Below are 24,495 nucleotides of genomic sequence, written 5' to 3'. Positions count from 1 at the left end.
GAATTATAACTCCTTTTTATTTTCTATCTCTAGAACTTTTTAAAAGAATAATAGAGTGGAAAATGTTTTTAAATTAAACTACTTACATTCCATAAACTTATTCTGTGTGTAACTTATTGGCTCATTTTGTAAGGAAAAAAAGCTTTTTATTTCTTTTTCAGAGGACATATGTGGCCATGTCATTATCACACTGTGAAGAATCATAGATTGAGAAAAGCTTGAAAGAAAATAAGAAAAAATAAATTTCTGTTTTTACCTTACAGGGCAAATAAATATTGGATTTCTCACAGGAGGCCTATGAAGTATTTTATAAGCAATAAATCCTTAATCTCTTGAGGAGGCAGCATGCTATGTTAGAATAAGAATCAGAGAGCAGTGTTTCCTCTAACTAGCTCTGTAATATTAGGTAAGTGTGGCAAACACTGCAGTTTGTCTATCCAATGCCACTCTTCCAGGCTAATAGCTCCCCTCTCCCACATGTTGACAGACCTCCACTTCCAGGGAAGCTGGGGTGTTCCTTATCCCCAGGGATAGAATCATAATTCACCTAAGCCAGTGAGAGGACACACTTCTCCTTGGTCAATGAGTGGGTTAGTGGTGACCATGTTATCTGTTCTGGCCAATGAGATGAGAGGGGGAGTCAGCTGGGGCCTCTCTCGAAAACATTTCTTGGCACTTAAAAAAAGAACACCATAATCAAGTGATCCAACCCAGCATCACCAAAAAAGGAGCAAAGTGATATCATGAGTCTCCTGATGTATTCCAATGTGAAGTACATAATTAGTGACTGGGAAGTATTCTTGATAAAAATGGGTAACTCGAATCTATTGATGAAGAAGCAATCAAACGCAGGTTATGGGACATTTTATCAGGCAGCTGACCTGCACTCTTCAAGAATAGCAATTTCATAAAAGACATTTCAAGAAAAGGTAAAGCAGCTATTTTAGACTATCGGGTAACAGAGATGCATAATCCTTGATTGAATCCTAGATCAAAATGGAAGAAACTGCTCTGAAAGATATTTTTTGAGACAAATGAGGAAATTTTAATACGGACTATATTTTAGATGAGGCCGTTTTTATAAATTAAGTTTCTGGCATATATAATAGTATCCTGATTTTATGGAAGAATGTTCTTTTTCTTAGCAGAGTTATGTCGAAGGACCTAGTGGTGAACTATCATGATGTGTACAACTTGTTTTTTTTTTAATCTTCATTTTTTTTTAATATATGAAATTTATTGTCAAATTGGTTTCCATACAGCACCCAGTGCTCATCCCAAAAGGTGCCCTCCTCAATACCCATCACCCACCCTCCCCTCCCTCCCACCCCCCATACAACTTGTTTTTAAGTGACTTAAGATAACGAGAGAGAGGGAGAGCATGAGAAAGAGAGTGAGCAAATGGTAAGGATTAGTTTAGTGGTCCACAGCCACAGAGACATCCATCACCTGGGAACTTTTAAGAAATGCAAACTCAGGTACCAGCACAAAACTACTGAATTTGAATCTGTCTTATAAAAAAATGTCCATGTGATTTTCGTGTACATTAAAGCTTAAGAAGCACTCTGTAGGGCTTATAGTCTGGCTGAACAGCCATATTGTTTTATGTACCTGAACAAATGCATGAGCTTGGTCTACAGACAGAAAGAGGAGAATAAAGCAGATGTGCAGAGCTCTAGACAAACAGAGAGATTAGTTCAATTACTATTGCTGCATGGGGGTGTAAAAGCAACAATAATAAATTATTAATGTCTCTCTTGGTTCTGGATTTAGTTCCACAGGGAATCCCTCATGTGGTTGCAGTCAGACTGTATCCTTGGAAATATTTTGAGGCCTTCCTTACTCACATCTTTGGTTCCTGGAGTAGGGAGACTCAAATAGCTAGGTAGGGACTGGAACACATTGGGCTCTTTGGGCATTTCTTTCTATCTCCATGTGGCCTTTCCAAGTGGTCTCTCCCACATGGCAGTTCTGGAAAGCTGGACTTCTGACATTGAGGCTCAGGATTATAGGGGAACATTCTAAGAGAGAGAGCCAGGTGGAAGCCGTGTCACCTTTTATGGCATAGTTTTGCTTCACAAGTCATGTAGCACTCTTCCATCATGGTCTTCTATTAGATGAGGTAGTCACAAAGACCTGCACATTTTCAAGAGAGGGGGGCATAGACCCCAACTCTTGGAGTAAGAGTGGCAAAGTCCAGAAGGAGCATTTGTGGCCATTTGCTACAAAATATTGTTATGGCCATTTTGAGATAATACAATCTGCTAGATAAATGACTTCAATTCTGGACCATTAGGAGATGAGATCCAACTGTACTTCCTTCCCTTATATTTTATTATGTATCTTTTTATCTTTCTAGAAAACTTGTCTTTTCATTTTGTGTGTTTGTGTGTGTGAGCACACGTGCTAGAGAGGGCTTCTGTTACTTAACATCACAATAGCCTTGACTAATGGGTATAAATAATGATTGCAGACATTCTTCTCCAAACTTGACATCTGTCTCAAAGTGAATCCATTTCAATCTTTATCTTACTCTAGTAGGTCATAATTAGATTGCTGGGAAGCACACACAATCTTTTTGTCTGATACATAGAAAAAAATAAGTACAATGTGATTGCTTGGTTGGTAGGATCCTTGCTAGAGCAAGACAACTAGCAAGGCTGGCCAGACTCAATGTTGTATACTCTGTAGGAAACACTATGACTGATTCTACAGCTAATCACCTGCTGCAGCAACCCTCTCGAGCAGTGTTTTCTAGGTGTGCTTCAAGAATTGCATGTATCCAAATGACATGGGGGAGCTTATTAAAATGTAGATTCTGCGGCTGTATCAGAATGTCCAGTGTATGGAGCCCAGGAAACTCCATTTTAAAAGATCCCTTTACAAAGCTCTTCCCTAAACCTGTGCTTCTCATTTAATGTAAATGTGAGGTGAGGTTTGAGATTTTGCATTTTCAAGATGATGCGGTATGGATGGCCAGCAGATCACACTTTGACTGGCAAGACCTTTAAACAAGACCTCAGAGTGTGGTCCCTCATTAGAAGCATCAGTAGCCCCTGGAAACTTGTCAGGAATGAAAATTCTTGGGCCCCACTCTAGACCTACTGAATCAGAAATTTCGGGGGTGAGACTCAGCGATCTATCCATGTGGTTCTGACACACACTCCAGTTTGAGACCCACTGCTAGAGGGACTGACAGAGAGCGGGGACTCCCAAACCGCTGATCAGAATCAGAGGGTGAGCATGAGCTTCCTATGGAGTTTTAGACCCACTCAGAAGCTTCTAATTCCATAGAATTAGAATTAGGCTCGTCTCAGTGATTCTGAAGTCAGCTGTGGTAGGGAGCCTCTGGACTAGAGTGATTGGGAGGACAGTGGTCCTGAGGACAGGCTGATGCAGTCTGGGAGAGAAAGCTAGAAAGGAAGAAAAAGAGGGATCAGTCTGCGGGATTCACAGTTACGTAAGTAATTACTGTGTGACCAACCCTGGGTGATGGATTTTATACAATGTCACTTAATTCCCTAGACTACCCTATTGCTATGACTTACCTCCATTTGATAAATCAAAGATTAAAGATAAAAATCGGTAAATAATTTGTCTGAAGTCACACAGCTAGTAGTGGAACAGAAAATTAAAATCAAACCTCTTTTACTTTAAATGTTTTTTCCATTTTACTCTCTAATTAAAAAAAGACTTTGTAAGGTGGCTGAAAGGAAATCTGGAGATTGTGAAGAGGGGGTGAAAAGAAACCACCATGGACAGTGCAATATTGAATTAATGGCCTACCTGGCAATTTCCCCACCTAGACAGTGAAAATATGGAATGTTGTCATTTCTTTAATCCATCTATCACATTAACAAATATTTATTGGGACTCAGCAATGTACTCGATACCATCCTAGGTGCTGAGGGTAGATACAGTAGTAAAAAAAAAAAAAATGCCTTCCGGGAGGTAATAGTCTTAATTTGTTTTTGTTTCTCAGTACCTACTAAAGCAGATGTCACACAATAAATGGTCTCTAATTATTGCCTTATGCATTATCTGTAGATGGGTAATCTAGAATTAACTGTAGAATTAGTCATAGCCGAGCTATTTAGCCAATGTATTAGCTAGAGTCTAATTACATAAGGCTCTACTTTCTCTTCCTACTCTGTTTTATTATTTTTTTGGGTGGGGGGATGCTGTTGATAATTAATACCATACCTAGCAGACTAAGAAAGGAAATGTGTTACTTAGCAGCTGTGAGAAAAGTTTTCTAGGAAGAAAGTTGAAGTGAAGTCAACTAACTTGCTGTAAATGTGTCATGGGAATCAACTCAAATGTCATTGATCTGAGTTTTCTTATTGCCTCTAGTTATGTGGATAATAGATTGCTGAACATCTTTCAAGTGTTTCCCTCAAATGTGCTTTCCTGAAACTCTTCAGAAAATGTTTAATTGCTCCTAGAGTGAAAATACACATAGTAGTCAAGAACTTTTAAAATGAAGATGTAATTAGGAGTCATGAAATAATAAACATATTAAATACATTTAATTTTTAAAATAATCCATGAAAAATTTCATTTGCCTTACTAATGTTATCAGTGGAGTGCCTAAAGAATATTATTGGTTACAAAAATATACATTGTCAGTTAATACTTGTTGATGTGGTTATGGATAATATTAAGATTCTCTTTATTTGAAGAATGGTAAACAATTGATATTTCAGGTGGATGTTTTTTAGTCTCACTCAATGCCTCCCTCAGGAAGCTCTTGAAAAAGAAATAGTGTTGCTCCTCTTTACATTTGAGAAGATAAAGAGGCAAACTATGAGCAATCTAAGAATCTTCACTGCATTTGCTTACATGTGAAGGTTACCAACCATTCTAATGGTTAAGTAGGTTATTTACAAACACCTCAATATGCCAAGTGTATCTTCAAGTGGGGTATGGTAAAAGTGGGGATGGCATTCATGGACACTTGACATATACTATCTCCATTTGATGGTTAAGGGACCGCCACATATAATAAATATTGTTCTTAAGGCCCCTCAACTAATAAGCATCAGTCTACAGTTGCCTGACTCTTTAGTATGAGGCTTATCTCACAATATCTGAAAGAAGATTTCTTCAAAAAAAGAACCTGTTACATTTGAATGAGATACATAGGGAGATTATGGTAGTTTCTATTACTCACAACTGGAAGAGATTCTAATATATCTGGAGTAATCCTTCCTTTCCAACGTGTCAATCTTTCCCTCTTCCTGAAAATGAAGGAAATGTCAGAGATCAGACATTGGCATTGTTTTCTTTGATATTTGGGATTGTAGAATGCAAAGTCTGCTTTGCCAAGATCATCTTCTATGTCAAAACTTTCCTAATTTCTCTCTGGGTGATCAGTGTGCTCTCTTCACGTTACTCTTGTACATATGCCTTTCTCCTTAAACTGTGGCTTTCCGGGAGTGGGACGGTACTTCCTTTATTCCTGTGTCCCTGGCTGTTGGAAGAATGAATCAATAGTATGTTTTTTGGGGGTACTTTGATGATTAAAAAGCTCAACCTTCTGGTGGCAGACTAGCAATTTTTTCAACAAAATTTATTGGGCACATAATATATAATGGTAGGTAGTGTGTTAGGCACAAAAGACAGATCATCCCCAGCTTTTTTGCTGGGGAATTGGGGCACACCAATTCCACCCTAAGTCCATGTGCCCAGTACAGCCTGGACTTGGGCCACACAGCCTGCATGGCCATCCATGGGGGCCCTCATGTGCCCCTTAGCTCAAACTGCCACAAATCATGACTTTATGTACCACAATAAATAAATGTGCTGTGTCTATGTGTGCAACTTGAAGGGTGGGCATGTGTTTGACATTACCCCATCCATCTATCTGTAGATTCTGAGCCATCTGACTTGACAAAATGCAGTGGAGAGTTTAGTGGAGACATAGGGGAAGGACAGGAGGACATGTCCTTTCAAAGACTCACATTCAACCCCTCCCCCACCCAAAACATTGTCATCTCAGACAGGATAACTCGGTAACTTTGTAATATCTAAACTTGCAGCTGTTTGTGCATAGTTTTTCTTCTTTCTCCACACTATTCTAGAAAAAAGAGGACACATTGCACAGACCCCATGTCCACGGTGATGCTGGCTGACTGCTGGAGACCTGCGCACCTTACCCTGCTCTTCCTTCTCATTCTTGTTTGCTGTTCCTTTCAATAATCTTTCGCAAATTGTTTTGAACAACATCGTAGGAGGCTCCTAGTGGATCCATATACTGGTGCTTTCAAAACAACATTTTATCTCCCTGACTCACAGGCAGAGTGGAAAAAAAAAAACATACCAAAACAAACCCCTACACATTCGAAATAATCCACAAGGAAAGACTGCATTGGAAATCATATTGCCATATAATTATCCTGTTTACAATCTCTCGTGCATCTTTTCGCATAGAAAAACGCAGATTTGGAAACAAAGAAGGAAAAAGATGCCAGAAAACCCTGGCAAGGCTCTGACCATCGCTTGCTTAGGAATGGCCACAGGAGAGAAATGTGTTTGCAATTAGGACTGCCCAGAGCAGGTCAGATTACATCTGCACGTAGCCAAACTGAAGAGATTTCCAGAGTGAACTTGTGGTGTGGGCCTAAGTGGATAAAAGGCAACTTAGGCTGGAGCCATTACGAGGAAATAAATGGGGCCTCCCACCTCCCACTCTGCTTGTTACCCTTTCCTGGGCTTATTCCCACCTCTTGAATGAAGAGGAACAAAATCACCATCATTTTAGATCCTCTCATGTTATAGTTCACAAGGTTTTCATGCATTTTTTTAGCAATAGACACAAAAGGAGAAATAAAACGGCTATTGTAAAGTGGTTTCCACGCTAGTTGTGATTTACAGAATGACTAGGGGATGTGAAAGAGATCCCAGCAAGACTGAAACAGGCTCACCATCTCACCTCTCTTCTTCCAGGAGCAGCGTTCCTGCTTTGCTTCTGGGCTCTGAAGCACCACCATTGACTCTTCGATCCCACATTGATCTGGTAGTTTAGCTGTCTGATCTGCTATCAGTTTAGCCCACTCTCCAGGGCAAAGCAGAACATCCTTTGCAAAGAACGAAAAGCTGTTAAGGTTTCTCCCCTTGCCACAATTTTCATAATGTCCCACTAAACCTGCTGCCACCCCCTCAATTAAAAAACAAAGACACTAAACAAAATGTTTACTTTCTCATTGTTCCCTGATACACCTGTGGGGTTTTGGTTAATTGTGGATGTATGTATATGCCCGGGTGTTCGGTCCCACACAGAGCAGTTCTATATTCTCTGTCAGACAGAAGAGATGTCTGACAGCCATTCACAAACTTACCTCCTCCCCCCATTTCCCTGACTAGCTCTTTGCTTGGGAATTTTTCAAATGAACTTATATTATTGCTTTTTAATTCTTTTTAATCAATTGTGACAAGTTGTAATAATACTACCTTGCATGAAATCTTTACTTATAGGGCCCTAAGGCCTTTCAAGAGGCGTTAATAATTATACACACACACACACACACACACACACACACCGCCACATGCACACATGCTCATACCACACCTCCCCCCACTACTACCATTACTGCCCACACAAAGATGAAGAAATTAAGATAGAACTTTTAAAAGGGTCAACATTTCTCTAATACCCTACGTTTTATTACCAATTTATGAGAGCTTATTCTTTACTGAAGAGAACCTATTTTAGCTATCTATATTTTTTGCTTACATTTTTTTCAGCCAGAAGGTAATTTTTGTAAATGGTGTCTCTAATAGCATGCCCAGATAATATAGAACCCAAATTGGATATTTAAGGGTAATGAGGCACTATTTACAATTATTCCAGGATATAAGCTATAAATTGGCACTGTCCTGGGCAGATCAGTTTGTATGTTCTCCTTATTCTTTTTTTTTTTCTTTTAGTTTCTTTATTTATTTTGAGAGAGAGAATGAGCAAGGGAGGGGCAGAGAGACAGAGAGAGACAGAGAGGGAGGGAGAGAGAGAAAGAGAGAGAGAGAGAGAGAGAGAGAGAGAGAGAGAATCCTGAGCAGGCTCTGTGCTATCAGCTTGGAGCCTGACTCAGGGCTTGAACTCACAAACCACGAGATCATGACCTGAGCCAAAGTCAGACACTTAACCAACGAGCCATCCAGGCTAGCCCTGTTCTCCTTATTCTTAAGTGACCTGTCTGCATTTGTGGATTCATGGTCAACAGAACTCTCTGAATTTGCAAACCCTATTTTTTACATAGCTTTGCCTTCCCCTTTTATTCCCTATCTGACATGGTTGCCCAAAGCTTTTGCCCAAACCTGCAAGAAGGCCATGAAAAAGAGGGGTCCTGAGATTTGGGGCCTGAAGCCCCTGTATTTGTTTGAAGTACCCTCATGGTTCATGATGGTCTGGAGAGGGTATCCCGGATAGTCCAGAAAAAATAATGACATGTTGACGCTATGAGAGCTTTGTTATATTCTCATTACAACGGGGATGTTTACGGGGTAGCAAAAACCCTTTATAAGTTACCTTTGGCCCTTCCTGGAGCCTCATCCAGGAGTCTATCTTAAATGGGAAGGCAAAGGACTATCCTTCTTTGCTGTGGACTAATCCAGGCTGCCTGGCTTGCCAATTAAATACTCGAGGTCCCTAACTTGTGGTGATTCTTAGGAAGTCAGTCCTGTAGACTGAACTCTCCTGACCTGAAGACCAGCTGGCTCAGATGCCATGGCCTGGTTTCTCCCTGGACATTTGGTCTCCATCCCTCCTTTTATTTGAGTTGTCAGCACAAATCCTCTCCCTATACAGCCGAACATGTGGCAATTTTTCTCTCAATCATTTATTCTTTAAACATAATTAACCATCTTTGAGACTAGTTTCATTCTCATACAAATTCTGAATTCTATCAGTGTTGATTTTGCTGGAATTCAGATTAATTTTTTTCCCTGAATTTATAATTCATATACCATGGGTTTAAAAATTGTCTTCCCTGGAAGTGGGATTATTTGAGAGAATCTCCATTCTCCCTGCCCCAATAAAAGATTTCAAGATAGCTTTTGTCCATCATTTAGTCCTTTTTTTATGTTTTTGCAAATGAAATGATCTGCAAGACCTTATATCTTGATTTTGGCAGACACATTTTGCTGATGGAATGAGAATTCCCAGTAGTATAGCTGAGGGACGGGGATTACTGTGCCCCTCTATATTTCTTGAGTACTATTACAGCAATGCTGGTAATAACGAAGAATGCTGCCTCTTGCTGATGATTTTCAGGGACTGATTAAATATTTGCATGATGTGGCCATAGTCCTGAATAATGCTTGGAGGTCAATGAAAAGCAACCCAGCCCTCTCCCTTGCTTTCTGTGGCTGATGAAAAGATATTCAGCATTAAGCTCAGTAACACTGTAATACCAAGACACAATATCTTTGCTCAAGTGACTCATTGCTATCTATTTTAAAATGGAAGTACATTTATATAAAATGATAACACCACAATGTACCTAGGCTTTTCACATGATTGCTTCCTTTTCTCTTGTCACATTGCCATGCATTAATTTCTAATGGAGATTTAAAAATCAAAACATTACCAATTTAATTGCCCTGGGGTAGCTCTGGATATTTGATTCAGCTCTTGCAGCAATGGTGAAGAAGGCAGAACAAGAAGGTCTTCTGGAATGCTAGCAGAAGTGTGATGAAATGTGGTGGGTCCAACTCTCTTTGATGTTATGCATCATTGCTTCTTGTAATGACACATCATTTGGTTGACATTGCTGGGGAATGAAGTGTTCCACATAAACACGTTTTCCAGATAACTGGAGCCAACTCGTTTTCATGCCAACACTTTTACATTTTAAGGTAAAAGTGTAGATGAAAATCTTTCTAAAATATACAATAGTTTCTTGCCTTCTTAAGTACAGCAAAGAAAGTACAAGGAATATTTTCTTTTTGATCCAGGGATATCTAATCATGCTGTCAGTCCTAGAGCAGGAGGGTTTTGGTTGTTTGTTTGTTTTTAAGTTTGTGTTATTTATAATTTATATCTTAGTTACTGCTGACAAGAACTCAAAGTAAAATACAATAAAATGACACACAATGGGCCAGGTAAAGCTCTCTGACAAGTGTCTAGAGTGTAGATATATTTTGTATTGAAGCCATATACATGTACTTTCAATATCAGGCAGCAAAAGGGACACCTTGTTTTGAAAACCAAAGAAGTTGGCTTGATTTTTCTCCCTCAACTGGAGTTCTGTCTCACATCAGTATGAAGGTGGCCTAGGAGGAATTTGCTATAGCTGTGAAATGATCTGTCGCTCATTCTATTTGGAACACCAGTGTCAGCCAATCCCAAACCCTCCTTGCTAACAACAGGTCACAGCCCAGAATTCCCTGTCCCCATCACTGACTGTGCCTCCCATCTTCCTCTCAACACTTGGCCTCTCTCATTCATCTTCCTCAGTCTCCAAACCCTTCTATTCTTATTACCTCTTCCGTGATTGCAGCCTTTCCCCCATTTTCCTAAAGCATTCTTTGGGTAAACACCTCTACTCCCTCAATCTTTTCTTCTGCTCAGAAGCTGTATAACCAAATGCATTCTTGCTTCTAATAAATAAGAGGACTAGAGACAAGTTATTGAAAAGATTTGATTTAGTTAAATAGATTAGTGGATTAGTTGAGTGGATTTAGTCAAATTAATGGGTCATAATACACAAGAGAAAGAAAGTATTGGTGCAGCTCATGGGTTTTAAGGTTTATTTAGTAGTCTCTTTTGACAAGAAAAAAATTAACTGTTGATTATCCTAATTATCTGAGAGAGAATATGTGCATCACAGGTTTGCATAATGATGAAGGGTCTTTATCACACCCACCTGTTGTCAGAAACTGTGTGAAGCCCCCAAACAACAATAGCAAAAACAACAAAATGGAAGATGGAGATTCATCCATGAGTAGTTAAAGCAAAAAAGGGTAATTTTCCATTCACAGTTGCTTAACCCTCTCTCTGGATATTATAATGCTTGTTGGTTTGGTTCCCTTCAAGTGGGTCACTCTCCTGTTTGTTTTAGAGTGACTCTAAAATTAAGTTTTCTAGTTCAGTTATGACTATTTAATGCTTATTACTAAGAACAACAACTTGCTTGAATTAGCCCATACATAAAGCGGCATATACTTCTGAGAAAGGTGTTTTGCATGACTCAAATCTTGTGTCAAGAATATTTTCAAGCTTGTCTGTATAACTTTGGGAAATTCCATGAGGATTGTGAAGGCTTTCAGAGATCCATGCCATCTTGCTTCTGGGGCCTCCCTTCTTTTTGTGAAGTCAGAAGTAGGAAAGTAAGCTCCCAGCTCAGTGCTTGGGTCCTAAATAATTGAAAACACTTCAGGGAAATGACAAAGTATTATTTTTCAGGAAAAGCCTGGAGATTCCTGATATATGAGATATTTACATACTCCGTTCCTTATTATTTACTCAATCTCCACAATGGCTAGTTGAAAAGTAAGGCATTCTATAAATTAGAATAGTGTTGTGTGGTGGGAGGGAACTGGGGAGTAGGGGGAGTATCAAGAGGGGGCCTTAACCCTCACACTTCAGTCTTTCTAATATTCATTAGATTAAATCATTCAAACAACATAGCACTTTCCCTCTGATGATGATTAATACAGCTGATGTAATTGCTTGAGTGAAGTCTTTTAAAACTAGGTTATCATTTCATTACTATTTTATTAGGTGCTAGTGCCATTGATTGATGGATGTAAACAACATTAATTGAATCTTGTGCTCTATGCTAGGCCAGGGCTTACAAAGATGAAAAAACCATACAGGTCTTGCTGTCAGGTTGCTTATGGTCTAGCGAGAAGATATGTGGCCAGGCAGACATTGAAACAGTAGGATAGTTGCTGTTAAGGGCCCTTGGTGTTTGCAAGACCCTGGATAACTTACCTCTTCTTCTCTCTGAATTTGTGGTAGATGAGTAAATAAAAGAGGTCAGACAGGAATAAAAAATAGGCTTTCTCGCCAGTAATGGACTGGAGAATGTGACTCAAACATGAAGCCAGTAGGCTTTACTTCCCCCTGAATTGACCGTGTCTGCTGGTGGGCAGAGCAGCAGCTCTGGTTAGCGTCGACAAGGAAGCAGGAAGCAAAAGGGAGAATGTGGGTTGTGTGTGGGCAGTCAGGTCCAGAAAACTTCAAACGGGCTGGATCTCTAGTAAGCAGTATGGCCTTGTTTCCAATCTCACCAATCGGCTAAGTTGCTCCTCTTCCCTTGGGAGTAGAGAGAAGGGATGGAAGCCATTTCCCCTAGAACTATTCCCAAGGTTTTAAAATTCCCTTTGGTTTGAAAAGCTTGCCTTTTGGGTGGTAGGTGAATAGTACTTTGCTTACTGAGTGCGAAGGAGGGGCAGAGAAGCTGGCGTGCAGGAAATACAAACGCAGAGGAAGAGTCCTTGCAAGTATCTCCCAGCTGATGCTCACTAAGCCTTGGGAAAGCAGTTGCGGCATGAAGTGGGTACCTGATGCATTTTCCAAATAGAAACCTCTATAAATTCTAGGCCCCGAGTTGTACGGCAAATAGGAAGCATTTGTTTGCCTATACCCTCAGTGGATGTTGCTCTGCATCTGTGCCCTCAAATAAAGAAAGCATGCATACTATTATCATAGCAGTGACTCCAATAACTGATCGCACATTTATGCACACACAGTGTGATGCTTATTTCCTTTGTGGGGAACCCTCATGATCCTTTTGTGATAACTGTGTAAAGAATTTTCTTCTAAAGAATGAAATCCTTTTTATGTAATTTTAGATTGAAATGCAGTAATTTCTCTGCAAAAGACTTTTGCATATGTGATAGAGGCTGCTCCAAAATAAGTAACAGATGTGTAGGGCTCCATTGAAACACAAATATGTGCCAGGCATTCTTTAAATATGAAAATTTGCCATTATAAGAGATGTGTCAGGAATTTAGCCTTTTATGTCTGTCTAGTTTTATTTAGTCATGAGCAAAATATGATAGAGAAAGCCCCAACGAATGCCTCAGCTCAAGTTTGGAGGGCAGTGGTCCAGATTGTCTTTTGGAAAATGCCAAATGTGAACTCCAAAGCAAATGTAGGCTAGAAATAAATGATGATGGCCAAATACTAAGTAAAATACTGCCCCCGATGCCCGTGACCCATTCTTATTCTCTGCTGCCTGGTCACTGAGATTGTTTAGTAGTGTTAGGAACTTGGGATGCTTACATGCTGAAGTCGTGAATGTACAGTCCCAATGCATATTGGCAAGAACAAATATAACTGGTGTTAGAATCAGACCTCCAAACACAGACCAATCTTGGAAATAAGATTGTTAGAAATGTTTAATACAGACCCATTCCATAACCTAGAAACAAGACTTTAGAACCCTTTGCCTTTATAAAACTAAGTTTCTTTAATTTGCCTCTTCCAAAATTGTATAATGTATCGGTACATCTACTTTTGAACACAAGCATATTTAGAGAGTATGAAAATCTTACTATATTTTATTGAAACAACCATTCAGTTTGCACAGATGTGCACTCGAATTAGTACTTTTCAAAATGAATCGAGAAAGCACAGTTTTTGGAAGGAGTCAGCAAAACTTTGTTTGCTCAAAATACCTGTAATAGGCATTTTACTTCCTCATTAAAATGTCTCTCCTCAGTCTTGTTTCATGAAATGATCTACTATATCGCCTGCCCTGAAAAACTGAATGATAAATAAGCAAATTAGAATTGTTTTTCCTTGTTTACGTGAGAAAGAAACATCGGCGGCACCTCCACTAAAAGTCATCCGGAAAAGTAAGAGAAAGTTTGAGAGATGTGGCAGTGGCAGAATTAATTGTGTAATGTCTTTTCACTAAATCTTCAGACTGTTCCTGCTTCCACTGTGGGTCAATTTAGCAGCAATGCGACTCAGATGATAAGGCTTAATTTTCTGTGACCTATTTTCTTTAACCTTTATATGACCCTAAAGCTTTTCTTTTTCTGTTTTTCCTCCTTCTTTCTTTCTTTCTTTCTTTTTTTCATTCTCTCGTTCTTTCATTCTTTCTCTCTTGTCTATCTTTTCCCCTTATGCTGCCTGCCTTCTACCTTGCCCAGCCATGGGTAACTTCAAAGCACTTCTGTCGGATGCTAGGTTTTATTGCATGGCGATTCATTCCACTACATAAAACACCACTTGCTTATAAACGTTCTGCCCAAAAATAGGGGCAACAAAAGTCATTAAAATTTTCTTCCCATGTTTTTCTTAGCAGGGAAGTGTTTGGAAGAGGAAAAATGTGGATTCTTTACATGCAGTGGCATATTTTCTCTTGGCTATTTATAATTCACATTTCTCCCCATGTACTTGAGGTAAAAGTCACTTTTAAAAATAGAAGCTATCATTTTTAAAACTGAAATCAATCGTCAGAAATACCTGCAAAGAAATTAGTGCAGACATTTCATTGCTCCTTGTTCAAATTCTCTCTCCGTGACCCTTTTTTTATTTTTAATGAGTGCTCCAGGATACTTTTCACAAGTCTTTCATTCTTTCAGAGGTTATTCTTTTTAACACTATACGCGTGTCCACTGTAAGTGTAATGATGACACACACATAATCTACACACAGGTCATACAAACAAGCCCTACCAACATGCTTAAAGGTAACTTTAAATACCTACATACTTGTAGGTTAGTATGTTGAAAAAAGAATGGAGCACTTATAAACACTGAAAATAACACAAAGACATAGCCAGACTGAATTTTGGACATGGATAATCAGAACAATCTGTAGCCCGTCTGTGGCTAATGGGATGTTTCTCCCAGCTTTGTCACCATGGCAAATACTTCATAATACACAAACATTTGTAGCGCTAAAAATCCACCCACTCTTGTTGAAAGATGGCCAGGTTTTGTAAAATTACATTCCAGCTAGTGCTACCCTGCTGATTTTTCAGATAAGTTCTTTCTGTTTGCCATTCATGTGCTTGACAAGGGATCGAAGGGGGAAAATATGTAGAGTTTGTAAACAGTCATTGCATTTTCCTAGTTCAAGCACCTTATAAACACATGTCGCTAAATTTTTGTGCAGGCCGAATCTGGGGTTGAGGGAATCTATTTTGCAGTGGTGGGGTGGAGAGGGGAAACCTCTAGGTCTTTAACTCCCCCTCCCCCCACAAACCTCATCATTCTTCTAAATAAACATACAATCAAAGTAAAAAAGCCCACTTGTGGAACAAATACAACTTCAAGGCAAGTCCCTTTGTCCCCTCAACAATTAAATTGCTGCCCTTAAGCACTTATGGAGAGTTTGGGGTGCGTGTCTTTATAATGAATGCCACCAGGGCCAGTATTCCATTGAAGTGGTAGCCTAGTCCAACTTCCTATTTAGCTTCTGGAAGCAAGGCCGGGAGTGCCACATGCCTGGGTAAAGAACATCCTGGTTCCTTTCTGACCCTCCTGCTCTCTTGCCAACACAGCAAAGTATAGCACACACTCCAACTCATTCCTCTACTTAGAGGGAGGGGGGAAGGAAGCCTTGGTAACACTCCATTGCAGAGCCAAATTAGAGCAAACTGTTGTGCGGCAATGCCAAAAAAATTCAGAATACGTGTGACTGGGGGAAAAATGTAGGCAAAACAGTCTTTTCCACAAGTGGGTGGAAGAGGACGAGTCACAGTTTTAAAAGCATAACATAGGTGTATAGTGCCAGAAAGGGCCAGTCCAAATATTTACATGCAATAGTGATATATGAGGAAAAGCTTAACAGAATGCTTGTGGGGGGGGGGGCCGGGGGGAAGAGAGAACACGAGTGTTACTGGAAGCTCTAGGCACAACACCGGTCTGTTGGCGACCTGTTTGAGTTTTACAAGCCTGTTTATACTGTCTGTTACCCCAGCATCATCTTGCTACATCATATGGTCTTTCCCAGAATCTCATAGCATCAGGCAGGAAGGCAGGAGAAGACATGGGCACCAATACACCACAATTATGAATGCCTCCTCAAGGAGATTATTCCTCCTAACAATTGTTGTTAATTTTAATGATTATTAACCTTCAATAGGACCATGAACATTTATTTTTAAAACTCAGGCTTTGTGGAAACAAAAGATGCCTTTAGTTGTGGCAATTCAGAGCAGCAATTATTTGCTTTAGTTTTACTTTGGAAAGCATTTGGATGCTAATTCAGAATTTGCATTATTCAGTCATTGCTACTGCTTAAGAGAGTGGATGCAAAAGACTACCAACCAAACTTGCAATCACGTTTTCCCTGTATAAAATGCTGCATGTAAAATATCAACCCCAAAGGGTTTTGACTGGCAGTAGGTTTTTAACAAAAGAAGAAAATTACCTTATTTGATTTCACACTTATGGGCAAAGTTTTATACTAATAGTCATTAGCATAATGAAGACTTCTTAGGAGAGATGATTCAGAAGCTGGGTTTTTTTTTTCTTCTTTTTTTCTGTTTTCTTTCAAGAAAAGATATTACAGTAAAATAGGAAGTAAGTCTTGGTAAATAGCAAGCATTTTGCTGTGAGTTTAAATATTTATTTTATTGCCCAGGGCAAAATATCTATGATCTTGATATTTCTAATAAGTTAAACACATACCCAAACTAGGTTCTATGCAAGCAACACCTGGCGATTGACGTTGCCTTTTTAAATAGCAATTTTAACAACTCTTAAACACAGATAGAAATACTACCTTCTATTTTGTTTAAAGTTCATTTCCTGTCTCTAGGATATTCACTGACCTTTCAATGTTGGCTATTTTGCTTTTTCACTTTTTCCTGTGAGTCTTATTCCCCTTCTCATTGGCCTCATTCCATTCCTGACCTCTCTTCCCCTCAAGAAAATTAAATGCAGCCCAAAACATATTGGACCCCAATTAGTTTTACAGCTCCTCTTAGCTTCCTTCTACTTCATTCTTTAGTTTGTTCCAAGTCATTTGGCCGAACATATTCAGGCTTCACAGACCTGCGCATTCACATAGGAAACAACCTCTATCTTTCATAGATTGATTTTTCTACATTTCCTATTTACAAAATTTGAAATCCCCTTAAGCTCGTATCAGAAATTTCTTGGTAACCCTTAATTATATCAGTTTTATTCAATATCATTCAGTTCCTGGAAGCAATATCTGTTCTTATGGATATTTTTCTATCACATTTTTATTAAAACCCACAATAGACTCTATTTTATCTTCTCCTTAGATAAGTGCATTAAAGAAAAATAATGCAAGTAAAAGGATAGCTTTATGGGACATGTCCTGGGATCACACGGTGAATGACTATAAATAAATCACAGATCATTCTGTTTCACCTAAAGTGTTGAAGAGGACAGAGCACTCTAATCTGTATGATGAGATAATTTGTAATCTTCTCTTCTTCCTTAGGGCAACTAAGTGCATGTGTAAGCTTGTTTGTGCTTCTAGAAATGTCTTTAATATTTCCCTGAACTCCACCACAACATTTTCAGTGAAAAATGGCTCTGCAGTTTGTTTCATCATGCTAATTGAAATGAATTATTATTCCATACAGAAAAAACCTTCTTCTCTTCCAAATTCGACTTTGCAGATATCTCTGATTTACCTGCAATTGGATTACAAGAGCAAAATAATGCTTCGGAATTATCTAGTTAGAAAAGGACTATGCATCTTAGCAAAAAAGAAGTGAATGAAGAAAGGAAGCCTTACGAAGATGGTATAAGTTCACTCTTACATTTGGACAGATCAATTAGGTATTAATTTGAAACAATTGTATGATTCATATTTTCAGCATTTGGTGACATTGAGGTAGTAGTTGATGAAATTAAGATACATCCCTCACGCATTCTACATTCACAAGCCTCTGGCCAAGGAATAAGCCTTTCCTTCCTCTGTATTTTTCTTGTGATTTATATTACCCCGAGAAAAATGAGGCTGTACAGTTCTGTGGTTGGCACAGTACTGTTGCTCTGTTATAATGCCCGACAAGTTAAATACATAAAATTGCCTCCTGGATTCCTTCAGTCTGAATTTGGGGCTAATAATCATGGCAAGTCCTGACCCCCTTCTCCCAGGCTTGCCTTTGTTTAAGTATTTCCCACTCTGGATGCTCTAGAGCCCCCGAAGATTCTCTCTCTCTCTCCAAACATCTTCAAATCCTCTTGGGCTCTGTGTTTACACTGCATTACCACAGATTTTAAAAAACACATTCAAACGAAAACAAAAACAAAACTCTTAATGGGCTCCACTCTGAAAGGCTGGAAGTGTCAAGAGACAAAAATTTGGACCACCAGTGGATACTGGTGTTTCTTATTTCCCCTGCATTTGTGGGCTACCCCCTTGCGCTGTGATACTTTATCTGTGTCCCCCTCCACCTAACAGGCCCTCAGAAAACCTCTTCCCAGTCTCCTCCTTTCCTCTTCACATTCCACTCATGCTCTAGATTCACAGGAAGTTGCAAAGAAATTCACAGAGAGGCCCCACGGACCCTTTACGGTGTTTAATGCTGACATCTCGCGTGACTAGTACAATGTCAAAACTAGGGTCTTGACATAGGACAATGTTCAGAGCTATTCAGATTGCGTGACATTACAGATTTTACAATACATGAACCTATTTGAATGTGTATATGTATAGATGTATGCAATTTTATCGCATTGTGTAGGTTCATGTAACCACCGACTAAACCAGGGGTATTTCCAGAAATAAAATTAGTTTCACAAATGTCACAGCTAGTAAAGGTAAGAATTGTTCCATGAAGCTGCTGTTTCTGTTTTTCATCCATTTATATCCATTTTCAGACATATATAACATGCATGTATATAAAGTTATGGCATAAGATGCATAAATATAATGTATAACATAAAACATATTTCTTACTGTTGGTCATGATCAAAAAATTTTAAGAGCCACTGTCCTAGACTCTTGCTGCTCAAGGTATGGTCTATGCCCTAACAGCATCAGCTTTCTGGTATCTTGGTAGAGATGCAAAATTTCAGGTCCATCCCCAAAGCCTATTGAACCAGAATCTGTATTTTTAAGCAGGATCCGCAAATGATTTAATGTGTACATTGAGGCCTGAGAAGCACTTTCCTGGCAGACGGCTTCACTGAATCTGCAAGAGGATAAAATACAATCTCTGCATTTCATTGAGAGCCGGAATGAGGGCAATGACCTTTGCAAAGTTTGAATAGAGACCTGGCATCACGATTGTTTTTCCTTGCCTGCTTTAATAGGAGGTGACCCTTGTCAGAGTCCATAGGGCATGGCTGCTGCGGAAACGGTGATAGAGTTTACATCGGCAAGTTCTTTATTCTTTCAGGATTTTGTAATGTTTTCCATCAGCAGCCAGGGTACAAAAAAATGTGTGGTCCTTTCTAGTTTCCACAAAATTGTGATGTCTGGGGAGCGAGTTTAGCACACAGTATTTTCTGCTTCAATAAAGTTGGTTGAAATCTCACTGTCCCCAGCCTGCTTGGTGCTATCACCACACAGAGGGTTATTTTTTCTTCCCTTTTCCAGGTAGGTGACCCTGAGAATACACATGGGGAGAAAATAAGAGAACAATGTGGCCTTGCTCATTAAGATTAGAATCCTGTATAATGTGTCCATGATTCCTGAGGAGCTCTCATCCTGTGAGCTTCATCATTCTTTATGAGATTAATAAAATTATTGAATATTGTTCCTGTAGTGTCTGCGCTTTCAACTCAAAAATAACACGCATGAGAGCCATTCCAAGTGAGTAGGGCTTTCCAATATCCTGGTGATTTTGTAGGGAAAGCTGGGGCAGGGTGGGAGTAGGGGAACGGGGAAAGGAGGTTTTTGAATGACAGTGATCCAGCTTAGACTCATTCCACCAACTCCTAGCTACTGTTCTTGAAGTAAGGCTAATTAATGTAATTAACACACTTCAGGCAAAATAACCCACCCAAATATTAACAGAATGTCTTTCATAAGAAAAAACACAAAATGTGGTTCTGTCGTTTTATTTCTGCTTGAGGAGGCAATATTGTGAAGGAATGTGAAATCCTTTAATTAGACACAATTTAAAACCCAGACAGAAAATTGAGATGCTGAGAATTCTACCTTGAGAAGCAATATTCATACTCAGGAGCATCAGACAATGCACCACACACAGATGTTTTACAGTGAATTAAGGTGATCTCATCACACCAGAATATTACTCCGTTATAATAACCACATTAAGATAAACTTCGATCACAGCCAGTTATGGCTTCATAATGAGATTAAAAGTCTACCCAGGTAGATGCCTGAAGACAGATTTAGAGAAGAAATTCTGATTCCTCTCCCCGCCCCCCCTCTAGGTACTTCTTTTATGCATATACATTTTCCAGTTAGGAGAGAAAGCAGGAGGAGGATACTGGCACTGGACTCCGGGAGTGCTCTGAACAGGAAGCTGCACGTGCTTCCATCCCTATTGTGCATGACTGGGAAGAACACAGGCCTTGGAACCACCAGCTAGTCTCTAGGCCTGACCCTGCAGTACTACCAAAGGCGCCCTGGGTTAGTTGGTTCCCATTCTTGGCCCTGGTCTCTTTATTTCAAAATGAAAAGGTTGGACCCTACAGGCCCCAAATCTCTTTCCACCTCTCATATGTTGTTATTTTAGGACTCTGCATTGTTCCAAATAATGAAAAGAATATAGAATTTTAGGATTTCAAGGTCATCTAGGACTCAAATAACCTCAGACCATGCCATCCTTCAGTGCTGCTTGAAGACGTCAAGCACTCACACCCTGATTACCAGCCCATCAATGAACAGAACTCCTATCCTGCAAAACCACACCCTGCTGAGGCCCACATTTAAGGCCTGGACCCCCCCAATTAATGATTCAAAAGACTTCCTATAGCCTTGTTAAATATCAAATCAACCTCTTGAGTGTCTACTTGTCTGCACCGCCCCCCCCCCCACCAAGCGTACAAGGTACCTCGAGGTACTTAAACCCTGGTCCTTTTCCTCATTTCCCATGTTAAAAAGACTTATTAAGTAAAATGGCTTTAGGCTTTAAACCTTTAACTGCTGGGGCACTTGGGTGGCTCAGTCATTATAGGTCAGACTCTCGGTTTCAGCTCAGGTGATGATCTCACAGTTCATGGGATTGAGCCCCATGTAGGATTTGCCTACTTGGGATTCTCTCTCTCTCTCTCTCTCTCTTTCTTTCTACCCCTCCCCTACATGTGCACACATGTGCGCGTGCTCTGTCTCTCAAAATAAAAAGTAAACTTTAAAAAACAAATTAAAAAAATAAACCTGTAACTGCTGGCAGAATTAACCAATTTCTAACTAGTCTCAAATGAAAGTTTAATAACCTTTTAAAAGTAAATGTGGAACTTGATTTATTCTCAACTGTTGATTTCTTCTTTTTAGGCAGATTTTTTCATGTTGTCCCCACCACATTCTCACCCCCTCCAAACACATATACTACACCTACAAATTAAGGTAGAATTTATGAGATTTCACTTGACTTAAAAGTGGCATCCTTACGGGGAACCTGGGTGGCTCAGTTGACTAAGTGGTTAAGTGACTGACTCTTGATTTCAGCTCAGGTCATGATTTCACGGTTCATGAGTTCAAGCCCTGTATCAGGCTCTGCACTGACAGTGGGGAGCCTGCTTGAGATTCTTTCTCTCCTTCTCTCTCTGCCCTTCCACTGCTCTCTTTCTCTCAAATAATAAATAAACTATTAAAAAAAGTGGCACCCGTTTTTCCCTAAGAGACTGCATCTTGTAAATCACCCTTTAAAAGCTGACAGGATTTATTGTCTTTTGCCTAAGACCCTGTGCTAGGCTCTATTGTACAATATTATGAACTCTGGGTGTTCAATAAATAGCTGACAATGATGAATGAGAAGGAGTCCATGAAATAGTTGGTGGCATCTTCAAGTGCCAATTATTACACTTTCATAAGGCTGGGACCTTAACTCACATTCAAGGAAAACCTGTTATACCAGATTTTTATAGCCCATTTAAAAAACTACAGATTATTCCCCAAGATAATTATGTGGTTACCAAAGAAACTCACAAGTAAGCAGGATATAACGGGACTCAATGTACCTACTGTGTCATTTATGAACTAGCAAAGAAAGATGACAAAAATATCTGGTTACTAACATAAAAGAGTGAGCTGGGAAAACAAAAGTCAGTGTTGCTGGCCATTCTGGAAGTTGGGGAAAATGTAAATATTAAAATGCTTCCTGCCTTCCCATCCTAAACACACATACTCACCCCACAATGTTGTGCAGGATAAGGAAAAGGGGCATCCAAAGGGAAGAAGAAGAAGCAAAAGAGAGCAAGAAACCAGAGGGCAGATGGCAGGAAGGAGGATTTTTCCATTTTAAAGGGCAGAGGCCACAGTGTGTGTCTTAAAGGGAGAGAAAGAATGAAGCATTCCTTTTCCCCACTGTACCTCAACTCTCTTCTCTTAGTCGGCCTGGGCTGCTACAACAAAATACTATAGTCTGCCTGCCTTATTTCTCACAGTTCCGGAGTCTGGGAAGCTCCAAATCAAGGTGTTGACTGATCTGTTCTTGGTGAGGGCCTGCTTCCTGCCCCGCAGGTGGCTGCCTCCTTCCTGTGCGTGTATGATCTCTTCTTTGTGCTCACACGGGAAGAGAGAGAGAGAGAGCTCTCTGTCTTCCCTCTTCTTCTGAGGGCACTAATTCAATCATGGTGTCCCCACCATCATGACCTCATTAAACCTACTTACCTCTCAAAGGTCCCTCACGAGGGTTAGGGCTTCAACATATGAATCTTGGGGGAGCACAAACATTCAGCCTGTAATAGCCCTTTATCTCCCCAGGTAAACAGCTCCATCCAGGGGAACACAGCACATTTGTGGGAAAAAAGATGCCAGTTATATGGAACTCAAAGTTAGAAATAATTATTGTGATTTTCTGATATATCCATTAAAAGAAAAAGTGAAATTGGGAAGAATATTAATTTCTTATGAATGGCTGTGATATTGATTATAAGGATGAATCATTTTGCTTTGTTGCTAATAGTTTCTACTTAGCTATTTGATCAAAATGTGTTTGACTGAATACTGAAATATTTATAAGTATAAAATATTCCAAGTATACAAGCATATTGAAAAGCAGAGAAAATAATTTAATGGACTCCAACAAGTCTTGATTTCAGTAATGAAATGAGTCAATCAGTAAATCTAAGAGCAGTTTGCCTTAGTTTGCCTCTGTTAGCAGTTTGCCTTTGTTAGCAGTTTGCCATATTTGCCATATTTGCTCCAGATCACTTTCTAGTCTTTTCTTTCTTTAAAAGAAATGTCCAACTAATGTTCCACATCCCTCCATCCCTTTTCCCACAGCTCAAGGTAAACACTAACCAGAAGCTGATGTGTGTGGTGAACACTGTGATACCTAATCCAGATGCAATACCCCATTCTAATCAGGAAAGGATTTGTCTCCAAGCTGTTGAAAAGTCGGTGGAAGAAGCCTCCCAACTGACAGCCTTCCTTGGGGAGAGACGACATTGGGAGGTAGGCAGATCATGTAGGGTCTTGGAGGCTATGGTAAGAAGTTTGGATTTTTTTTACTGATTGCGTTAATCATATCCTGTTGTTTTATTAAGGGACTTGTTTTAGTTGTGAAACTCACTTGAAAATTTCATATGCTCACTCACAGAATAAAGTCTCACCTTTTAGCTTGAAATATGGAGCCCTTTTTGAGTCGTACACTCTTAACCTTTCCTACCCTACACTCGCTATTCCTCCCTTTCTTGCCCCACACATATATCTGTCAGACTGATCTGCTGATTTTCCTCAGAAGACAACATTTTCATCCTGCCTTTGTCCCCAACTTTCCCCCTCTATTTCCCATGGCCTGGAATGCCCTTCCCTTGCCTGTCAAAACCACTTACCCATACAAGACCCAGCCGAAACCTCCATTCCATGAAGCCTTCTCGGACTACCCAGCTCTCAGCAATTTTCCCTCTTCTGGATCAACATTCTTATTTTCTATCTGTCCTATTGATTCTTAGTAATTTCTAGTCCCCATGGAATGAGGAAGGGACTAGATTCTCCAAAAGAGTCCAAGTGGAAGCAGCTTGGGCAGACATGCCCCTTGTAGTAAGTGACTTCTATCACTGCTGGAGAAACTGGTAGCTGTAAAAATGAGGTGGATTGAGACAGGTCAAGGTAAGGACAGAGGCAGATAAGGCTTTATATCCTTAGAATGTAGGAGCAGTATTTGGTGTTCCTTCTTTGAGGAGATTATCTGCTAAGAGAGTGTTAAAGGTGGAAAAACTAACACAGAATCCAGTTGGAACCATTAGAGCTCAGGATAACTGGATGTTGTGCTGCAGCTGGGGCTGCCCTTCCTGACAGGGGATGCCTCATCTACAATGTATAGTTGCCTGGCTGGACACTGAAACCACTGATGTTGCTGAGGCCAAGTGCCAGTGTTGGGCCATGACATCAGGAACCTCAAACAAATAGAAAGAAGGAAGTCCCTTTCTCTGCTTTCCTTTTCCTGCTTTCCAATCTCCCTCTGG

The 24,495-nt window shown here is 39.8% G+C and overlaps 1 long non-coding RNA gene across 2 annotated transcripts in view; it reads right to left on the bottom strand.

The window, feature by feature from the left end:
• Positions 1–9,766, bottom strand: part of LOC116738276 — a 54,494-nt gene extending 44,728 nt beyond the window's left edge. For both annotated transcript variants that reach the window (XR_004344016.1, XR_004344015.1), the window contains exons 1-2: positions 9,588–9,766; positions 6,935–7,079 (exon numbers count right to left, since the gene is read on the bottom strand). This is a non-coding gene — a long non-coding RNA (uncharacterized LOC116738276). The remainder of the gene's footprint in view (positions 1–6,934; positions 7,080–9,587) is intronic.
• Between the last annotated feature and the right edge of the window lie 14,729 nt (positions 9,767–24,495).

The sequence above is a fragment of the Lynx canadensis genome, chromosome C1, assembly GCF_007474595.2.
Source record: "Lynx canadensis isolate LIC74 chromosome C1, mLynCan4.pri.v2, whole genome shotgun sequence".
Classification (NCBI taxonomy): domain Eukaryota; kingdom Metazoa; phylum Chordata; class Mammalia; order Carnivora; family Felidae; genus Lynx; species Lynx canadensis.
This window is presented reverse-complemented; position numbering and strand designations above follow the sequence as displayed.